General features: G+C 38.4%; 1 long non-coding RNA gene across 1 annotated transcript in view; it reads left to right on the top strand.

Annotated features, from left to right (window-relative positions):
- Positions 1-6,389: 6,389 nt before the first annotated feature.
- The window catches only part of LOC118238240, an 89,940-nt gene continuing 76,290 nt past the window's right edge, over positions 6,390-20,039 (top strand). Inside the window, exon 1 of the long non-coding RNA XR_004768025.1 lies at positions 6,390-6,489. This is a non-coding gene — a long non-coding RNA (uncharacterized LOC118238240). The remainder of the gene's footprint in view (positions 6,490-20,039) is intronic.

Below are 20,039 nucleotides of genomic sequence, written 5' to 3' on the forward strand. Positions count from 1 at the left end.
CATACATGCATCCTATGCCTACAGACAAATAAATGTAAAAGATTTTTTAAAATGTATACATACATTAAAGTTTGGGCATTTTTTATTTTAAAATCACAAAGTAGTATAAACATGCACATACATTTTAAAAGCATTAACACTATGTTTTATTTGCCTGTAAAATGTTCTTAGTAAGGGAATCTCCTGGCCTGGGGACTGCAGACAGGTCGACTCACCCCCAGAGGACCAAGCAATCCAGAGTCTGCTGATCAAGGGGAGAAGTTAGTGTGGGCCCCTGTCTCAGGCCTGACTTCCACTTGCCCTCTTTGGGATCTCCTGACTTGGGGACTGCTGGCAAGTAGACTTGCCCCAGGCAAATCAAGCCACCCTGAGTCTGCCTACATTGCTAGTCCCTCCTCGACCCACCAGGAGAGGGAGTGTCTCACACCTTCCTGCACCCATCTTGAGTCCCATTGAAGTATTGGACCTGCTTGCACCCACTGGAAGAGAACCTTGTTCCCACCAGTAGAGGGAGAGACCCCACTTGCACCCACTGGAAGAAGGATGGGAAGACAGCAATATAAGACCACATTCAACAACAGAAAAAAACAGTAGGACGCCACCAGAGTCTAGGGACTCTACACCAGCAAGACCTGAACATCCCAACACAGATGAAGCAGAAGAGAATGGCCTAAAAACAACTTCATGAAGATGATAGAGACTCTAAAAGAGGAAATGAGAAAATCCTTGTGGTGGCACACACCTTTAATTCCAACATTCAGGAGGCAGAGGCAGGTAGATCTCTATGAGTTGGAGACCTGCCTGGTCTACAAGAGCTAGTTCCAGGACAGCCTCCAAAGCCACAGAAAAACCCTGTCTCAAAAACAAACAAACAAACAAAAAACAAAACAACAAAAACAAAAAAACAACAAAGAAATGGAAGAAAAAATAAGCCAAAAAAAAAAAAAATTCAAGAAATGGAGGAAAAAACAAACCAAAAATTGCAAGAAGCAATTCTAACAGTGCAAGATTTGAAAGCTGAAAGGGAGAAAATAAAAAATTAAAAAACCACAGTCTGAGTGAGTGCTGGAATTAGAAAAGCTGGATAAATGATCAGGAACTACACATGCAAGCATAACAAATAGAATACAAGAGATGGAAGAGAGAAACTTGTGAATTGAAGATACACTAGGAGACATAGATTCATCGACCAAAGAAAATCTTAAGTTCAACAAATCCTTAACACAAAATATCCAAGAAATATGGGATACTGTGAAAAGGCCAAACCTAAGAAAAATAGGTATAGATGAAGGCAAAGAAATACAGCTCAAGGGTACAGAAAACATAGTCAACAAAATTATAGAAGAAAACTTTCCCAACTTAAAGAAAGACATACCAATGGAAGTACAAGAAGCTTACAGAACACAAAATATAATGGACCACACACACAAAAAAATTCCCTTGCCACATAATAATCAAAAGACCAAATATACAGAATGAAGAAAGAATATTAAGAGCAGCAAAAGAAAAAGGCCAAGTGACATATAAAGGCAAACCTATCAGAGTAACACCTGACTTCTTCATGGAAACTCTGAAAGCCAGAATGTCCTAGATAGATATTCTACCTACACTAAGAGACCATGTATGCCAACCCAGACTACTATAACCAGCAAACCTTTCAATATCTATAGATAGATAAAACAAGATATTCCATGACAAAACCAGATTTAAGTAATACATATCCACTAACCCAGCCCTACAGAAAGTACTGGAAGGAAAACTCCAACCTAAGGAAGTTAACTACACTCACAAAAATATAGGCAATAGATAATCCCACTTTACCAAAAGCCAAAAGAAAAAGCAGGGTAAATCCATGCACAATACCAACAACAACAACAACAACAACAAATCCAAAACAAACAAGAATTAACACTCTATGGTCCTTAATTTCCCTCAATATTAATGGTCTTAACAAGCCTATAAAGAGACACAGGCTAGCAGAATGGATACAAAGACAGAATCCATCCTTCTGCTGCATACAAGAAACACACCTCAACTGTAAGGGGCCGTTTCCTGCATTATAATGGTGCCTGAAGACACCAAGATGTAAATTACTTCACAGGCGCTGGGTAATCTCCATTCCTTTGATCTCTGCCTATCCCGTGGCTCATTTTGGCCTGAGGAGCTGAAGCCATTCATAGGGTAACACGTCCCAGGTGGCTGGCCAGCCTTTATAAGGGATGGTTTTCTTGGTTTAGTGTCTCCGCTCAGTCTCCGCTCTGGGAAGCTTATGCTCTTTCACTCTCAAGATGCATTAAAGCTTGTCTGCAGAAGGATCCGAGTGTCCCGTGTATGATTTCTTGCTGGCGAGAAATACAGAGCGCGCGCGGGACACTCAACTTCAATGACAGATGTTACCACAGAGTAAAGGGTTGGGATAAGATTTTGCAATCAAATGGACCTAGAAACAAGCTGGTGTAGTTATCCTAATAGCTAACAAATTAAACTTCAATCTAAAATTAGTCAAAATAGATGAAGAAGGTTATTTCAATATTCATCATAGGAAATATCCATCAGGATAAAATCTCAATTATGAACATCTATGCCCCAAATAAAAGGCACCCATGTTAGTAAAAGAAACATGACTGAAACTCAAATCACACGTAAAACCTCACACACTTATAGTGGGAGACTTCAACACCCCACTCTAATCACTAGACAACACCCCACTCTCACCACTAGACAGAGCCACTAGACAGATACTTAACAAAGAAACAAAAGAACTAACAGAAGCTATGACTCAACTGGGTTTAACAGACATCTATAAAGCGTTCCCTCCAAATACAAAAGAATATACCTTCTTCTCAGCATCACATGGAACCTTTTCTAAAATCAGCCACATACTCGGCAACATAGCAAACCTCAACAGATATAAAAAATTGGAAAAACCCCTGTGTCTTATCAGACCACTATGCTTTAAAGTTAGTGCATCCCCTAATGATGCCAAAACCTTGTAGGAGGGCAGCTGCTTGGTTTTTATAATAGTTTTAAAATAAGTATTCAGAGAAATGAGAGGAGTGAGAACAGCACAGTTGTCTTTCCTAAATCTTGATGAATCACATTTAAAGGCTAGTATTCTAATTCACATTCAATCTACTGTTCTGTATTCAAAGTCATTGAATTCAGTGATAAGGTTAGTAGGTAGACAGTTAAAGTTTTAAAATGCCACTAACCAGAAAAGTAAAAGTTGCTAGCACTGCATGATCTCTAGTTTTGTTTTTCTGATCTATGAACAACACAAGTCTTGATGCCACTGCTTTAGATCATCCCCATTTAGCAGAGGGAGAAATTAAAGTCTAAAGATTTGAATGCCTTCTTCAATATCATATCAGTGGCAACACCAACACTTAGAACACAGCCATGTCCAGTTCCTCAATAGCCAAAAAAAAACCCAACAACAAAAAACTTTCTTAAAGAATGTAAATGTCCTTCTTTTTCATCTACAGTCATGCACATTTTTCGAAACATAATTATTGTCCTCATTAGAGTTACTATAGCTGTGATGAAACACCATGACCAAAAGCAAATTGGGGAGGTAAGGGTGTGTTTGCCTTATACTTCCAAATCAGAGCCCATTATTGGAGGAAGTCAGAACAAGAACTCAAGCAGAGCTGGAACCTGGAGGCAGGAGCTGATACAGAAGCCATGGAAGGATTCTGTTTACCAGCTTACGCATCATGACATGCTAAGCCTACTATCTTATAGAACCCAGGACCATGAGGCCAGGAATAGTACTGCCTACAATGGGCTGGGCTCTCTCCCATCTGTCACTAATTAAGAAAATACCTTATTGATGTATCCTATGTAGGCATTCTCTCAATTGAGGGGCCCTCCTTTTAAATGTCAATTGGCATAAAGCTAGCCAGGACAACTATTAAACAAATTGTCAATATTTGTTGGCTTTTATAAATATAAAAGCAAAATATATAATCTATATAAATCTATTTATATTTGGTCACAGGTAACAATATTGGCATCCTGGGAGAACAAAATTCTTAGCTGGGTTTTGACTGGTTCAGAAACACTACTAACTGAAGTTCTGGACTCTTTCTAGTATCTCTTGGCAGCTTATTAGAAAGGCAGGTAGCCAAGGATGTAATTGAGTCAGTGATGAGACCTGATTTTTGTTGTTAATGGAACTCATGGTAAAGATAAGCACATTGGTTTGGAGGTTGTATAAACATCATCTCTGAGATAAGCAATTTGCCTAACTAGAAAGAAGACTAAGCTATTTCCCCAGGCATCTGACACTCACTCTTCCAGACCTGGAATGAAAGTTGTTTTCCTTTGCCATTAGGAAGACTTATATTATGTAGATGGCTTCTTAAGAAAAAAAAAAAGGGGGTATGGAAATGGAATCCTAAGTACCCTAGACCTTCATTACATTACTCTTGTTTTCTGAAAATAAACATTCACACTATTGTGTGCACAGTAACTTGGAGCTGTGGGCATCTGTCTCAAACAGGAGTTTCTGATTAAAGTTAAAACACAAGTGTCTACAGTAGAGAGACAGCATCACACAAAGGAAAAGATAGTGGGGGGCCATAGGGATTGTAAAAGCTCCAATATTCCTCTTCCTGGATCATGACATCACTCATTTTATTTCCAGAAATAAAGGGTTTTAATGCTAAGAGTTGGAAACCTTCTAAGAGACAGGAAACTTCAGAGACAGAGTTGAGACTTAAACCAATGTGCTAATTTGGAAAGAGAAAATTCAATTCTTTGGCATTGAAATTACCATATGCTTCAAATGAATGGTTTTAGATGCATTTGTCTCCTACTGTGCTTTGGGAGCTTATCATTACCATAATTCATGAAGACTACATGGCCTGTTCAGTTTATATTTTCTCAATGGCTGCTTTTGAAAAAGCGAGACTGATAACTTAAAATTTTTATTACATTTATTTTTTTTACTTATTTGTTTGTATGCACACAAGTGCATGCAGGTGCCATGGTACATGTGTAGAAGTCAGATGATAACCCACAGGAATCTTTTCTCTCCTTCTGCCATGTGGGTGTTGGGGAAGCAACCATGGGTGATCAGGCATAGTTGGCATTGAGGATCTCTAAAATGGATCCACCTCACCAACTCTCCAATGGCTGCTTTTATGTGTCCTGTTAGGCAAGTTAGAATACCTAGTCATTCAAACACTAACCCAGGTGTTGCTATGAGTTTGTAGCTGTCTTGGCCTGCAATCAGCTCATTTTGAGCAAAGAAGATTCTCCATAATGGAAGTGTGGCTGCCTTTTCAGTTCAAAGACCTTAGATGATGGAGGGTGGTCCTTCTGTGTATATGTTTGTCTTATTGGTTGATAAAGCACTGTTGGCCAAGAGGGAAGCAAGTTAGGTGGGACAATAGTGTGAATGTTTATTTTCAGAAAACAAGAGTAATGTAATGAAGGTCTAGGGAAATGTAGTAAAGAGGGGTCACCTGATCCCAGGAAGAGAGGATGTATGCTGCTGGTGTCCTCGGTAAGATAGGAAGATAGGTCTTTATAAAATATATAGATTAATGGTTATGGTTGATACTTAAGACAGAGCTAGAAAATAAATCCTAGTCATTGGCCAACAGCATTGTAAATAATATAAAACTTTGTGTGTTATTTGGGAGCCCTAACGTGATGGTGGAACTCAGGCAGCTGAGTTATTGTTATAAAGATTCTCTGTAATGGAAATGTGGCTGCCTTTTCAGTTCAAAGACCTTAGAAGTTAACATGAAGTCTCAACGGAAAAGAGACCATTCCTCTGAAGATGATATTATTGACTCTTGACCATCAGTCAGTTTCCAGCCTGCAGTTCATCCTCTACAAGAATACCTGATTCCTTTAAGGAAAGCTCTTCTAGCTTTGTACCTGTGTTCCGTGTGTTTCTTTAGAGAAACCTCAGCTTATAACACTTTCCCAATAAAACATTTTTGAGTGAACACAAAAGCCATGATGTTTGTAGTTGTTGCCAATATCTGTCCTCAATCAGCAACTGCCATAAGTTAAAACCCTCTTATTCACTTATTGTCTCCTCAACAATGTTTTTTATTTGTATAACCTTAATTTCCCATGGACTGGCCTGTCTTCTGACATATTTTGTGATTGATTGGTTGTACTGAGAAGTCAACAGTCAAAACCTAATGTAAGTCTCTTAAATTGCTTTAATTCCTACTAGGGTAATATTCTTACTTAGAGGGGGTGGAGAATGGGGAATATGTACCTTTTAAAGCCATTATTTGTCAAGAATGAGGGTATCCAAAGACGCATTCTGTGCCCTGTTATCAGCTAGTCACTTGAAAAAGGAAAAGAGCCAGGCAGAGGTCAGGTGAGAGGTGGAGAAAGAGGGAACAGAGAAAGAGAAAGAGAAAAGGAAAGTGAAAGAAGTTAGTGTCATTTCTTAAAACTGGACAGAAGAAAAGTGTGTGACTTTCAGGAGTTACAGCACCCTTGGAAGAGGAAAACAAGGTCAGTAACAATGAAATTTGCTCATCTAGGTCAAATCATGGACTGTAAAGTCAGGTTGCAGGGAATGTGGGAAGAGTAGTAGGGAGAGGTAGGAGAAGAAATGATGTAAGGACAGTGTCCATGTATGAAATTCTAAAAAGAAAGAAAGGAAGCAAGGAAGGAAAGAAAGAGAGAGAGAGAGAGGGAGAGAAAGAAAGAAAGAAAGAAAGAAAGAAAGAAAGAAAGAAAGAAAGGAAGGAAGAAAGAAAGAAAGAAAGAAAGAAAGAAAGAAAGAAAGAAAGAAGAAAAGAGAGAGCTGATGTTCCTGTACAATTCACACCATCAAGCTTGTGACAGAAAGTTCTTAGGATCCAGGATACTGAAGGATCAGTATCTGAAACATAATTGTGAGTGCCATCTGAATGGATGATGGTCTTTCAAAACATCATGGTAATATAAATTCAACTGACTTATGTTTTCTTACACTGCTATGAAAATCAGAAGAGGATCTATTAAGGATCAAAATTTCAGGGAGAAAGAAATACAAACTTCTACTAGAAATGTAAGAGAAATCCAGGCTTGGTGGTGCATGCCTTTAATCCCAGGACTTGAGAAGCAGAGGCAGGTAGATCTCTGTGATTTTGAGGCGAGTTCCAAGGCTACACAGTGAAATCCTATCTCAAAAGGAAATAAATTTAAAAAGAAATGTAAGAGAATAAAGAGAATTTTTATGTTTGCTCTGAAGAGACTTGGCACTACGTTTTCTTTGAAAGGCTGTTGACATGATTATAGATTGTATGAAATGCCACTCCAAATACTCATACAGTAAAGTCTTGGTTCCCAAATTAGCACTATTGGCAGCTGTAGTGTCCTTGGGAAACTGGGGACCTGTTCTTGACAGGGACAGTGGAAGACTATCCTTTCCTTTTCCATGTTTGGGAAGGGTTCACTCCATCAAGTGCTTCAGTCATTATGCTCTTTCCCACAGGCCCAAAGGCAACAAGGCCAGCTGTGCGGGACTGACATGCTAGGATTATGAGCCCAAACAAGCCTTATTGTTTTAGGTATTCTGTAACAGTAACAGAAGACTCACTAACAGATATCGTGTCAGAACCTACATTTAAAATGGCAATTCTTGAGGAATAAGATGAGAAGTTGAAACTGGATTCAATTTTATGCAAACCAAGTTCTCCTCACCATGTGTCTTAGAACATTGCCTGGCTGTTGACGTTCAGGCTTCTGCCACTCAACTGCTCACTGCTTTGGTTAGATCTTCTCTAAAAGTCAGTGAGAAGGTCCTTTAACTCTTTTTCAGATGACTAACTGCAAATCCCCCCCCCAAAAATAGGATAGCACAAATAAATACAGCAGAAAAATGTAAAATACCAAAGCCCAATACTAAGTTATTGTTTCCAAGGGAGGGGGAAAAACATCAAAATTCCAGCTATTACTGTAAATTTAATTAGACTGTTTTTAAAACATTCCATAATTATCATTAACTCTCATAATTTATACCATCCATACAAGGACTACAGAGAATACACTCAAAAGTCAGACTGGAATTCCAGTAGATGAAACACAGCTTCAAATGTTGCCTGATTGTTTGAATGCACACATGAGGAAATAAGTCAGTTACCATTAGCTTTTAAGGTACACCTTGCCCAGCTTGCTTAATGAACTCAAATGCCTGGGGTAGCTCCTGGACATTTGTACAGACAAAAAGGTTTCAGCAAAATCAGGGTCACCATAACCCCTTTTAAAAGGCAGCATGTGCTTCTTCCTTATCTGAAAAATCTTAGCTATGCTTTCAAGATTGCTCTCTGGGAGGCTCTGTAAGAAAAATGCCTCCTTCCTCCTGCCTACCTCATGAGTATGTATTTGATAAACACGGCCATTTGGAAGTGCTCTGAAGTCTTTAGAAAGATGTACGTCTGGCCTGGGACACCAGTCAGCCATGTGTGGTTCTCATTTGTGAACAATCACTAAATGTCTTTTGGAAATTGGGAAATCAGCAGTAAAAAAAAAAAAAAGAAAGAAAGAAAGAAAGAAATTCATCAGCTTTTAAATATCCACTTTCAGGAAAAACAACATCTCTGGTGTGCGATTGCTTTGATTTCAGTAATTAAAATTACATTTTTCTTTCACAAATATTTTTATCCTCTTGGAATAGAACTTAAATCTCTGTTTTATAGAAAACACATGAAGCCTGATTTTTCCTTTGAATCAGAAGCATTTCTCAAGTTATTCCAAATATATTGTATTTCCTTACAAGGCAGCATAAAAGACAGATGCGGAGGATAAGGCCCTTTATAACAATCAGAAGGATTGGCTTCCTGTGCAAACTTTTTTCTCTCAACTTCCTATCAACATTTCTATCAAAGAGCTGAGCTTCTGAGCCTTTTAATTTTAATTTAATTTAGCTTTATCTTCTTTTGGTGGAGAAATTCCTAAGCTTACGTTTTGGATATAGTGCCACAGAGGACATAAAGAAATGGGTAAACTGAAATGGGCAGGGAGAATATGCTAAAAGAAAGATAAAACAATGCCACAAATGCAAAACGACTCTATCAATAGCACTTGGGACAGGGAATCGAGTGGAGGAAGGAAAGAAGGAAGAGTGGAAGCAAACGAAGGAGGAAGGGAAAGAAGGAAGGAAGGAAGGAAGGAAGGAAGGAAGGAAGGAAGGAAGGGAGAAAGGAAGGAAATATGGAGATATGCCATAAACTTTAGAAGACATGGTTGAACTTAAGTTTGGGCTACCAGATCTTTCTTGTTACTTGGTTTGAAAAGTCTGGACTCAAGCAAGTGAAGTCTAATTTACTTTCAGACTTTCCTTTTTAAAAAGGAAAAAGATCTAGAACTCCCTTTTATCACTAACTATGAGCTAAATTATAAGTTCCGAATATTCATATGTTGAGTGAGCCCTAATGTCATACCTCAGAATGTGACTACTTTTGAAACCAGGTCATTTTAAGAGATGATTAAGTAACAAGTAGATAATTGCTGTAAGAAATCTGGACAGACAGTGTTACGATAAATCTTTCTGCCAAAAGCCACCCGAGACCTACTGCCATGTGGGCGGTCTCCACCAGCCGCCTGAGTTCTGCCCACAGCGTGGATGGACAAAATAATACAGAGACATATTAGGTACAATGCTGCTTGGCCAATGACCAGGATTCTCATCTGTTAGCTCAGTCTTGATTATCATACATCTATATATTTTATAAGACTTATCTTATTGGACGCCTTATTGGCGTCCCTCCTTGTCAGTGGATCACATTGCGCTGCTGAAGGAAGAGTGGAGGGATAAAGGGGAACCCTTCCTCTTTCCTTTGCTTAAATATGAGTCTCCTTCCTATGTCACTTCCTGCTTGGATCATCACTTCTCTACTACATTTCCCAGAATCCTCTTTGACTCCTAGTCCCGTCTAACTTGCTGTCTCATTGGCCAAACAGTATTTTATTTAACAACCAATAAGATAAACATACACAGAAGTACTTCCCCCATCAAGACAGAGAGACAGCAGACAGTCAAAGAGGAGACTCATTTAGAACTCATAAAGCACTCAGCTGTCTGCAAGCCCAGTCACAGACACCATAATGACCACGCCTTGACCTTAGACTGGCTAGTCAGTTTGGGCTCCTGAAAAGGAAATCCAGTGACTAGTGGGCTTATAAACAAAATAGAGCAGAACAGAGAACCAATTTCTCATCTTGGGACATTCAAGATCATGATTCAAGTTCAAGATCAAGGCACTAGCATGCACAGGTTCTTAGTGAGGACCCTCTCTGAATGTTCCTTCATGGTCATTTTTGGCATGTGCAAATCCACACATGTACACATACATCTCTTGCATCCTCATTCTGTAATATAAGGTAATAATCTCATCATGAGGCCCTACCCCACAACCTAAGGTAATTTCCCATACCTCCCAAAGAACCCAGCTTCAAAAAAATATGATCCTGCAGGCTAGTTTCAGCATACAAACACTAAGTCTGTAGCAGATTTCTAGTCTATTCAAGGGTGAAAATGTAAATAGCTATTGCTTTGAGCTACCCAGGCTATAGTGCTTTATTATGCTATTCATGTGCTAGAACTACAGCATAATAATACAGTTGTACAACATTAAACATTGCTTTTATTTATTAGTGTTAAACTATTATTAGTTCCTAAACAACTTAAAGAGAACAACTTTAAATTCTAAGTAGAAATGTAGAAAAATTTTCACATGGACTAAATTTTATTCTTGCCAAACAAAAATAGTACATCCTATCTTATTTTTTTGTATTTTGACTTTAAAACTAAAATAAAAACTCTGGGTTGTCACAGAGAACAGGAACTGACAAATGTTATTTTCTGATTAACTTCTAAATGATAAATATTTTAGGCTCTGGGGGCTGTAACATCTCTCCTCAAATACAAATGTAGTTGGGTTAGCAATACAGAATTAAGTGTCTATATTCTAGTAAAATGTTATGCATAGGCATAGAAATTTTAATTTCTTATGATTTTCACATGTCATGAAATGCCTTGACTTAAGAACTACATCAGACTTCACCTCCTAAAGGGCTTACCACCACTTAACACCATGCTTCCAATACATGAGTCCTACAGTGACACCCTTAAACTGTTTCCAATCCATAGCATGCCCCAAGATGAGGACATCAACTTTCTAATGTAAACATGACATAATGATTTAGATATAAAGTACTGAAATCATGACTCAAATAATTATTAACATTTGTCTGGTAACATCCAATCCATCATTCTCTTACTGTCTTGGAACCAGATTTGAAAGAAAAATCCTAGCCTAATACATTTTCTCTAGGAAATTACTTGGTGCTTCTAAGTGGTAGCTATGAGTGATGTATGCCTATCAGCACCAGCAGACGGAGTCTTCATTCTAACATGGTACTTCAAATGGCTGTGTCTCAGCGGGTTCTACACTATTATCAGAAGACCTGTATCATTCATCTTCAATTCTTTTACTTTTAGCTGTATTAATTTTTTATTACAGTTCCACTGTACAAAGTTACCACAGTTCACCTAAAGAATAAAAACACATTTTTGCTTTCTTTACATCATGTCCTTTTAGCATGATTGAAATGTTACAGTCACTGAATTGTGTACTGTTCTTTAGGACAGATAATTATCTTTTATTTCAGATTCAGGATAATCATTTCATAGTTTTTTATCTTGTATAGGATCTTCTAACAATCTCTGGGTCCTGAGAGAGCATGAAGTGTAACTAGATAAGTGAACTAAGACTTTCTGGGTGGTGGTGGCACACACCTCTAACCTCAGCACTCTTTGAGTCAGAGGACAGCCTAGTCTACAAAACAAGTTCCAGGACAGCTAGGGCTACACAGAGAAACCTTGTCTCAAAAAAACAAAACAAAAAATAAGCAAAACAAGCTAAGACTTGTGCTCTGTACTCCTTACTTTTCCTGCTACTGTGACAAAACTTTTAACAGCAACAATTTAAAACAAGGAAGGAAGATTTATTTTGTTCACAGTTTTAGAGGGTCAGGTCATAATTGATTGTCTCTGTGGTCCTAGTTAGAAAGAACATCATGGTGGCAAGAACATGTGACAGAGGAGAGCTATTCACTACATAGTCAAGCAGAATGGTGACAATCTACAAGAAGTGACCAGGAATAATAGAAACCTAAAGACCTATCCTCAGTGAGGTACTTCCTCCACCTAGTCCCACCTTCCAAAGTTTCTAGAACCTTCTTAATTAGCTGAAGATCAACTTTTCAATAAAAAGTATTTTTGAAGGACATTTCATTTCCAAACTGTAACACATTATTGCTGTCACTTCAAAATGACAGGAATAATTGTAATATAATGTGTACCCTGGATGTAAAACATTAAGTAGCTGCTAGTAGTTCCCAGCAATGTGGTATTAGGGTTTGTATTACTTAAGTAAATCCTTACAACAATTCAAGGAACTATTTGAGTATTCTCTTTTATTTTTGAATTGAGGACATTAACATTTATAAAGGTTAAATGGCTTTACCCAAATGTCAGTATTTTGTGACCACATATAATTGACAGATGAGTCCATTAAATATCATTTTCCTCTAGAACAAATAAAATACCCTTCTTCCATGAGTCAGAAGTAATTTTGAGAAAAACAGACCTTTAAAAATGTTTACAAACATAATAAGCAAAGATTGAATTGGAGAAGAAATCACCGTCGGTCTGAAAACAAGAGTCCCAGTGTCAGTAAAAGCTTTGGAGACCACTTGTCAGATACAATATAAATTGGACCAAACTGCGTTAGACACTGAGAGATGCTCACAATTCCCAAGCTTGTAATCCCTGCGCAGACTGCAGGAAGCTGATGGAAGAAGGGCCCAGTGGTTCAAAGACACAAAGACAAGTTTGAAATGGAGACAAATTCAAAGAATGAGAAATAGCAGGAGTGGTGATTTGGAAAGGGACCTAGGAGAAAACATTCATGAAAGTTGGATCCTCTTTTTTTCTTTCTGACCAATCAAACTAGGATACAGAACATTAAAACCATGCAATAACAGAACCAAGTTGATCACATGGAGGAAATTTCCCTTAGAAGTCTCACTGAAGATGAGCTTCTCTGTAGCAACTAACAATTGCCAAGAGCTTCCTTGGCTAGGCATGGGACTTACTGCCCAATTCCCCTTTCCATGATGAGATTTGGTCTGGCTTGGGCTTGTACATTTCTTTTGCATGCTGTCACACTGGCTGCGAATTCGTATGTGAAGCTGTCCTGCTGGGTCAAGAAGACACTGTTTCCTTGTAGTTATTCACCACCTCTGGCTCCCACACTCTTTCCACTTGTACAATGAAAACTTTAAAACACTATAAAAGAAACTGAAGAAGATATCAGAAGATAGAAAGACCTCCCATGGATTGACAGGATTAATATTGTGAAAATGTCCATCCCACCAAAGGCAGTCTATAGATTCAACACAATCACCAAAATTTCCATTATTCATAGAAATTGAAAAAAAAGATCTTAAGTTTCATTTGAAAGCATAAAAAAAATACAGGATAGCCAAAACAGTACTGAACAATAAAAGAAACACTAGAGCTATCACAATTGTGTATTTTAAGTTGTACTACAGAACTATAGTAACAACAACAACAACAACAATAATAATAATAATAATAATAATAGTAAATAGCAATCATACTGGCATGAAAACAAACTCATTGATCAATGGAATAGAATTGAGGACATGCATGTGAGCCCACTGTCCGAGAACCACACAATTTTTGACAAAGAAGACAAATATTGTATGTTAATACATTAATATATTGTATATTAATTATAATTTTACATCATACATATCAGAGAAAAGATACAGCATTTTCAACAAAGTGTACTGGTCAAATCAGATAGTTACATGTCAAAGAAGGAAAGCCAACTCTTTTCTCTCACCCTGAAGAAAACATCTCCAAGTAGATAAAGGACTTCAACACAAAACCTGATAGTGGGAATCTGTTGGAGGAGAAAGTAGGGTATCCACTTGAGCTCATGGGCACAGAAAAGGGTTTTCTGAGAACACCATTAGCACAGGTATTGAGATCAGTCACTTTCTTCTCATCTCAGAGACCCAAAACTCCACTGTTGCTGGTTAGCACAGAGTTGTGGATACAAGTGTCCCTTTGTGCATCTTTTCTTTGCTTTTTTCTTATCTTTTTTCTCTTTTCTTTTCCCCCTGTTTCCTATGCTTCTTTCCTTCTTCCTTCCTTTGATTTTCTGAGACAGGGTCTTGCTATAAGCAACACTGGCCTACAATGGATGACAGCTCTGCGTTAGCTTCCTGTGCTCTAGAATGGTGGTCTGTACCACCATGTCTTGTATGGTTTTCTTTAAAATACCTTGGAAAAGCCTAAATTTTAGGCACTAAAGTTAGGATAATGCCCAAGACAGTGGTTCTCAATCTTCCTAATGCTGCGGCCCTTGAATATAAGTTCCTCATGTTGTAGTGACCCCTAATAATAAATTTATTTCATTGCTACTCCATAACTATAACTTTGCAACTGTTGTGAATTGTAAGGCAGGTAGCTGATAGTCAGGGTATCTGATATGTGACCCCCTGGGGATTGAGAACCACTGCTTTAAAGCATAGCCACAAAGTCACCTCTCATGCTTTATAGCTCACTAGCTGCTGGAGCAGCCTATGGGTGCAGGCTTCTCATCGGCTCTCGGGCCACCCATTAATAAATAAACAAATACTTCTCTTTCAGTGTTGTCTTTTCTGTCTCCCCCAATTGACACCCAGACTTAACTGTCCTAGTCAGATCTCTCTCGTGGAGTAGATATTTCAATAAGAATGAAATGGCACAGGTCAAACAAAAGCCACAGTGAGACTGTTGGAATCAGCTGCTTTCTACAACACAGGCTAGCCCATTTGCCAGGACAAAGAAGCCTCATTTAAAAGCCCAGTACAAGCACTCCTGATCCCTTTCCTTAGAGCAGGGCAGGGCTGGGATTTATAGTTTCTCTCCATCAAAGATCTCAAGACCAAATTTTAGGAAAACCACAACAGTCCAACGATGTCTGAAGACAGCTCTGGAATAAAAGACTGAAGCAATGAAATCAAGTGAATTCCCAAGAGTATAGCAGATGAAACTTGGCAATACCAATAGACAAGTAATTTTGAGAAAATACCACACACAATTCATTTCAAATTGTTGGGCTGATGATTATTTCTTTTTAAAAAGTCTAATGTATGCATGTGTGTGTGTGCCGGTGCCCTCACAGGCCGGAAGAATAAGCCAGAACCCTGGAGCTGAAGTTATAGTCAGGTGTGAGCTACCCTATGGTAAGTGCTGGGAAGTAGACTCAGGTGCCCTAGAAGAACAGCAAGTGCTCTCAACCACTGAGCTATCTCTGATACCCTAATTCCTAGTACTCAGGAAGTTGACACAGGTTTTCCCAAAGTTGAAGGGTGTGTGTGTGTGTGTGTGTGTGTGTGTGTGTGTGTGTGTGTGTAATGTGTATGTTATATGGACCAGCCTAACATATAGTATAAGACCTTGATCGGCAAAATGGTTGTATACACAATATTGTTGCCGTCTGCATTTATTCATGAATGTCGAAGGAGCCTAAGAGGGCCCATCTCTCACAGAGGGACTCGCTATACAATAAATGACTGTTGGGGTTGACAGGTAGATGGTGTTCTTTTCTTGCATGGTGTAGCCACAGACAAGTTGAACCACTGAATGTCTTCCCACCCACACTGAAGCCAGTGACTCTTATTAAACTTGGTGGGACACACACAAAAAGAAGAAAGAAGGGGTCTTTTTTAAGGGCACCAGGGAGAAAGAGAGGGGAGTCAGGGATTGGAATTGGGGAGGGGAATGACCAAAATGCATGCATGAAACTGCCATGCAATTTTTAAAGAACTTGAAAGAAGAAGTCCAGCCACCAAGGGAAGGACTGGGAAAAGAAATAGGCACTGGGTAGAAATGGCCACCTGTGGTTCTGGCTGCTCTCCAACAGCTGCTTACTCTACTTCATCTTCCCTTTCCTGTGCAGCCTGGCTGACTCCTCAGCTTCTCGTTGAATACTGCCCACCCATGGAAAGGATCCATGAGGAATTCAGGGGTTATGTCCTCATTTCAGGTGGCCATAGGAGGAAATTACAGAGCAGAAGGAAGGAGAGCAGAAAGAGAATGCAAGAAGAGCTGGAGGAATGACCATGGGCAAGGACATTCTTTACTAAAAATCAAGACAAGCTGGTAGACAAATAGAACTAGTAGGTATTTTATTTCATCACAGTCAACTGAGAGCATGTTTATTTTCTGTTTACTTCTAAAACAATAGTGCAGTGTGTACGCGGATTTATTGATACAGGAAGGCTCTTTCACAACCTCTCTCCTGCTCTTACTCTTCTTTTTATTGGTTCTTGCACAACCGAGTTGGGAAATTGCAGCCTAGAGCCTCCTTGCTGAAGAATAAACTTGAAAATTAGGATGTAAATCATCTCAACAGAAAATGGTGCACTCTGTCATCTTTATTGGCTTTACCTTTCTAGTTCTGAGGGAATGAAAACAAGGCTGAACAACTCTTCTTCATTGTTTTTTATAATAAAAATGTGTAGGATGCTTAGTGGCCACCACTAACTACACATGGGTGTGCAGGACGGTCTCTGCCAATGAGCTTCTTGAGGTCTGTTGCCTTATTTTAGTTCAGTCTTGGGTAGGATATGTCGAGTTTGCTTTTGCTATTGTTTTGATGTACTTTTTATGTTTTGCTATGTTTTGTTTCTTTAGAACAAAACCTTGTCAAGATAAAACAAAATGTGGTCCATGAGATACATCTTATTTTTAACCTAATGTTTCAGTGGTTTAAGATAATCAGGGTTCCATAAACACACATGGAAATGTCCATGACACAGTGAAAACAGGCCTTAGGTTATATTATGAGGAACTGGACATTTTTTGTTTTTTAATATAACCGAACTCAGAGCCTCAAGAAGTTCAATTTAATCTCCTGTAGAGTAAATCCATTCTCAAGCGCCTGTGGATACATTTGTTATTTAGCCCTTTGCTGGGTTTCTTTTTAAAGCTTTGTAAAGAAACAGAAGCAGGTCACAGGGTCTCGGGGCTTCATTTTGTTCTCAGTGGGAGAGGACTGTCCCCTGACACACAGCACTGACCCGTTAATATTGGGACATTGCCTTTTACCCTTGGTCACTGGCTAGAAATTAACCACGCACAGAGAAGTGCTTTTGTCAACCATGGTGATACTCTGTATTCCTGGTAACAAATAAAGAAGCATCATTCATCACTGAACAGAGAAAAGGGAAGAGAAACTAAGCTATTGAAGCTTTTTAATGCATTTTCTTTATTTTTATGTGGCACATATATTTTTGTCTTTCAAATACTAGGTTTGGTTGAGGTTTTTTTTTCAGAATTTTGTACTATCTGCCATTAATGTTCAGCTTTCTTAAGTCCCTTTATAGGCAGAGCTTCTCATTCATGCTAGTAAAGAACTTCCCCACAAAACATCATAGCTAGAACATTGTAAGTTCACTAGAAACCCCCTGGATCTTCTGATCCTTTCTATTGATCTCCTAAATGATCAGATGAAGAAACCAATTAATAGTCAAGCTGATGCTTGAAGTTCTGGGACGAACACACATTCTCATGACAAGATATTGCCTAAATGAAGAATGGTGGCTAGCTCCTTCTGCCTGGGTTTCCATGGAGCTTTCTTTACTCCATTTACCTCAGACGTTATGGAGCAGGACAGTGAAGACAAAAACAAAGGCACATTTTATAGCTGATACCTGCTGCTGTCATGTTCTGAACCACTGAGTCCAACTCCTAACAGAGTGTGATTTCTCTCAGCTTGTCAAGGTGAGGCTGCTAAGGCCTATTGAGAGCTCCCTGGCAGAGGGCTGCTACACCTCAGCTTTTGCAGACATGGAGTCTAGTGGGAGGTCTTCTGTCACTTGAGGGAGTGGGGGTAGGCAGGCTTGCTGCCTTAATTGGTACAATGGGACTCTAGTGCATCCTCTTTTGAACTCTCTTTTCCATCTAGTCATTAGGCAAATGGTTTTGCCACATACTGCAGCCATGACACTCCCCAAAGCAGCAGAACCAACTAATCATGATTAAAGGCAGGTAAATTGTAAGTGCACATAAACATTCCTCTTTTTAAATTAAATTTAAGATCACCAGCAACACGTGTCTTTACTACCTCATGACTATAGAACAGTTTTACTAAACACATCTTATAGTGCAGAGAGCTCAGACTAAGATTAAATTTGAAGTTTGAAATGACTGATCTCATATTTATTGCAATAACAAAAAGCTTCACTTTGTCTACTTAAGCTTTACTACATCCAGAAGATCTTGCTTTCTATTTTGTGAAGCAGATTGTCACATTAGGAGCACTCTGTCTTCTACTCAGAAAACATTGCTGTCAATTAATAGTAAAGAATATAAATATGCAATAAGTATGGAAAGGTTTGTGTACTACAACAAAGTCTAAAATATCTCTCTGACTCACTAAAAGCATGTAACTGATATGAATTATTTATTTTACTAAACTTGCAGAAAACATAGTAAATGTTTAATCTCACAAAATGTAAATGTTTTTCTACATTTTGAAAAATACGCAGGAAGTTTTTATTCTCAGTTTTAATTTTCATCTTCATATATGTTCAGAAAGAAACTTCATGTAAATTTAGATGTAATATGATTTTGCTTCATTCCAGATCTCAATCAAGTTAAGCTTGGTAATACTTATGCATTTAAAAGGCTCTTGAGCATTTTATGAAAATAATTAACTATAATGATATAAGCTTATTAAAGTATTTAACAAAATGATGGCACTGAAGTCCAAAAGTATTAATACTGATATCTCAAATTTTTGTCACTATAATTCATGACATTTCACTACAGAAAACTGACAAAGGGTACTTTAATTTTATATCTGTCCATTTATAGCCTAATAGAATAAACAATTAGATGAAATATATGAACCAATAAAACATATTTCTTTCACACTGTGACTTTTACAATATCAGACAACAGTATTTCCCATCTTGAGTCTGAGCTGTTTGTACTACAATGTACTTAGAGAAACTGTTCCTACTTGATTTCATTCTGTTTTACAGACACTGTGTCACAAGGACATCTATCTGCTTTTGGAGGCTTGTGTTTTCTAATGGTCTTTACTTGATCACAGTAACATTTCTTCAGAAGAAATTAGAGTCGTCTTGGTGACCTTCTGTCCGTTGAACCTTGTTTTTATTTCTGGTATGGCTAAGGTTCATTATTTTAGTGTTGGAAATTATAGATTCAAGGTAGATGGCGGAACACTTTGTACCTTAGGATTGGCATGACCTGTGCCTGATGGTTGGCAAACACATACCCTGGAGTTCAGGGAAGCTGTGTCCAGCAGCACAAGAAATAATGGGACCAGAGAACTCACCAGCTCCATGGGAGTCTCTAGACTTCCTGGGTCAGTGACTCCCGTGTGAAAAGACCAACATGAACAAATGAAGAGGAATGAACATTTGGAGAAATGACAAAGGATTAACAAGTAGACTCTGAGGGTTGGAGTCAGTTTCTGTGGACTCTCCTCCTCCTTCTTCCACAGTTCGTTCCCACTTTGTGGTAAGGATGTTGTAATTTTCCTTCTAAGCAGGTAACTAATTCCTGCTGAGACCAATGTATTATGCTAACAACGTCTTCTGGTAACTACTGATACAAAATTCACATAAATGATACTTTCTGAGTTCTTTTCACCAACACACACACACACACACACACACACACACACACACACACACACGTGTGCCCATGCACACATCATGTGTCCTAACATAGAGGAGAAATATTTCAGAACTGAAAGATGGCTCTCTGACCTATAAATTATAGAACATATTTAATGATATCTCATTGTGTCGTGTGGTCTACAACAGAAGCCCTTTCCCTGCAGTTGCCATATAATCACTACATGACTCATTTGATTCTCTCCTCTGGAAGAAATTATAATAATAATGTTTATTCATTTGGAAATATAAAATTGGTTTCATGAAGTTAAGGCTTTTAGAGA

The sequence above is a fragment of the Cricetulus griseus genome, chromosome 2 (assembly GCF_003668045.3).
Source record: "Cricetulus griseus strain 17A/GY chromosome 2, alternate assembly CriGri-PICRH-1.0, whole genome shotgun sequence".
In the NCBI taxonomy this organism is placed as follows: Eukaryota; Metazoa; Chordata; class Mammalia; order Rodentia; family Cricetidae; genus Cricetulus; species Cricetulus griseus.